At 33.2% G+C, this 2783-nt stretch overlaps 1 long non-coding RNA gene across 1 annotated transcript; it reads left to right on the top strand.

Moving 5' to 3' along the window:
• The first annotated feature begins 247 nt into the window (after window positions 1-247).
• Window positions 248-2057, top strand: LOC125694663 (uncharacterized). The gene is made up of 3 exons (XR_007377660.1): window positions 248-331; window positions 842-1011; window positions 1951-2057. It is a non-coding gene; the product is annotated as an uncharacterized LOC125694663 (long non-coding RNA).
• The last annotated feature ends 726 nt before the right edge of the window (window positions 2058-2783 follow it).

Below are 2783 nucleotides of genomic sequence, written 5' to 3'. Positions count from 1 at the left end.
ACTCTTGCACATGTTGCCTAGAGAAGTTGTAGAGTCTCCTTCTTTGGAGATAATGAAAAGCCACCTGGACATGGTCTGAGTCAACAAGCTGCTGCAAAAACCCCTGCGTTGGGTAGTCATGGTGGAGATCAGATGAAGTGACCTACAGAATCCTCTTCTAATCTCAACCTCAATCTTTGCACCTGTAAAAGGGGAACAAACTATATCTGACTTTCAAAATATTTTCCCATTACCCCAGTGTTTTGTGCTGGGCTCTCTTACTTTTTTGAAGATGTTTCCTAACTTGAATGAATTCAAAGAGCTGAAAATCAAGTAACTATATGATTAAATGGTAATGGATTTAGAGAATTTCTCATTTTACTGGAATGTATTTTCTTATTTCACTGGGATGTATTTTCTAAAGGATTGTGTATGCTGTATTACATACCCAAACAGAGGATGAAATAACCCCAAATTTTAATATTTCTAGAAAATATAAATAGTAGTAGGAAAAATTCATTTTAGTTGTTAGAAGTAAATGTCAATTCGAAGTCTTACCAACATAGAAAATTCTTTGTGTTTGAATGCTTATCTTCACATTAATAATGATTTCATTTAAAAATAATTAAAAAAATGAAATTATCCCAAACTTAATAGAAAGAAAAAGCTACATATGTTGATTTTGTATGTTCAGACAGCATAGGCACAAATAATTCTTGCTTTTTACTATAGCTAATGCTATTCTATTTGAAGCTCTTGAGTGATTAGGATGACTTGCAGAGATGAATGAGTCAAATAGAGGTGTATGTCTTGATGATGAATCACCTATTTTAATTAAAAAATATAAAATGTGATACATTAGAACACAAGAAAAATTGAAGAATTGAAATATGGAGCACCAATTCTTTGAAGAAAAGAAATAGGCAATTCCACAATCTGTCCTACTGAAGAAGAGGCTATTTCTCAGGCGAAAGGTGTGTTGTCAACTACAGGATTATTGCATGATGAAGGACTACTTGACTGTGCAAATAGGTAAGTCCAAGAAATATCTCCTTCATTTATACAGTTAGAAGACTATAAATAAATGACCATCTTGTGAAGATTTGGTCTTTGAAACATGTCTAATTATTTCAGCAAAAACTCTGTTCCCACATAGCCAGAATTCTAGTGAATATCAAGTGTCATATATCAAAAATGTTAAAAATAGGAAAAAAACTTTTTGGAATTAGATCTATCAAAAAGTCCTGTTGTGTGAGAGGCTGTGTTGAGTTTGTCCATAGGTCAAGTGTGTGGCTTATAAAAAAAATGTATGAAGTCATTTCTTTCTTTTCTTTCCCATTGATTTTGAATACCATGAGTTCTCATACTTCTGGCAGTGCATTTCCCCCCAAAAAACCATGTAACTGCAAAGATTTTTCAGATATCAAATGTAAGAAATCAACCAAAATAAGATCATGCAGTCATGAAGAGTAGCTTCCAAAACCCATTTGTTTATGTTATATATTAATACAACTTCATTTTTTATGGTGGCTTCAGAATCATGCTTGGGAGCACAATCTCAGCCTCAGCTCTTCTTTTTTTTTTTTACATGTATAACACTGCAATTGATATGTATCATCTTACTATGTAAATAAACTAATAATGTCAAAATGAAAATTTTCAATATTTTTTCTCAATTAAATCACATCATAGGACAAGATTAAACTGAAAACTCTGTTATCTTCTGTGTATATTTTATTTAATATATTTTATCTTTTTTTTTAACTCTGAATTTAAAAAGCTACATCAAAAATTGGTGTTTGAGAAGAAAACAGTAAGAAATGAAAGAGAAACAGAGAACCAGTATTTGCATTATGTATATTAGATCCTCAGTAAAATCAGTGAGCAAATTAACTAAAGGAAAAATTAAACAACAACAACAAACAAAAACAATACCCACCTTTTAAAACTGTTTTTTTTCCCCATGTCCAGGTTATAAGCTTTGGCCTCTTTCATTGGACAGCCCTCCCACATAAGAGATCAAACCAAACCAGAGCTGGCTGAAATTTCTGCTATGGATGAGCAAAGAGAGGACAGGCAGCTTCTCAGAGAGATCACTGATGAAAGCAGAGTATGCAACAATTATAATACTGAGACTCTTTGTACATACTTTTTCCTGCCAAATCAACAGGATCCTCTGATTTATTTCCTAGATTTTCTGAACACTGATCCTCAGTCTCAGATGCTCAGTGGCTCTGATGATAGAGTTCTCTATAGGCTGTAGTGAGCTTGCCCAAGTTTGTATGTACACGTGCATAGCACAACAGATTATTAAGAAAACTATTGCAGAAAGAAGAAGAGTCTTTATAAATTACAGTTAAATATAATATCTTGTGTAATCAAGATAATACAAAATGAAAATATTTAGTTGGATAATGCTGGAAAACAATAAAGAGCCATTCTCATGTCGGAAAGCATATCATTTTCTCTTACATTTCCCTTGTAGTGCTGAACACTGACTGTAGCATAGGTTCTTCTGTAACATTAGGGATAGCCAGTAAAATCCGTTTGAGGACGTCTACATAAGTCAATGAAAGAGTGGGAAATCTCCTATTTTAAGTCACTGTCAAAAAAGCAAACCAAATCCTGTTCCCTCAATCTCTGAGGAAGTTGTTTCCATACTCTAAGTTTAAATATCTTCTAATGGGCCTATATGAGACTTCCAGTTCCCTTATATCTTCTCACAAACTGGATGTAAGTCTCCTTGGAGCTATGCTGCTGCACCAAGTCACTCTTATGACAACATTCAAAAGAAAGATTTTAAT

The sequence above is a fragment of the Lagopus muta genome, chromosome 1, assembly GCF_023343835.1.
Source record: "Lagopus muta isolate bLagMut1 chromosome 1, bLagMut1 primary, whole genome shotgun sequence".
Classification (NCBI taxonomy): Eukaryota; Metazoa; Chordata; class Aves; order Galliformes; family Phasianidae; genus Lagopus; species Lagopus muta.
The sequence above is the reverse complement of the archived record's forward strand: the minus strand, read 5'-3'. Positions and strand labels throughout refer to the sequence as shown.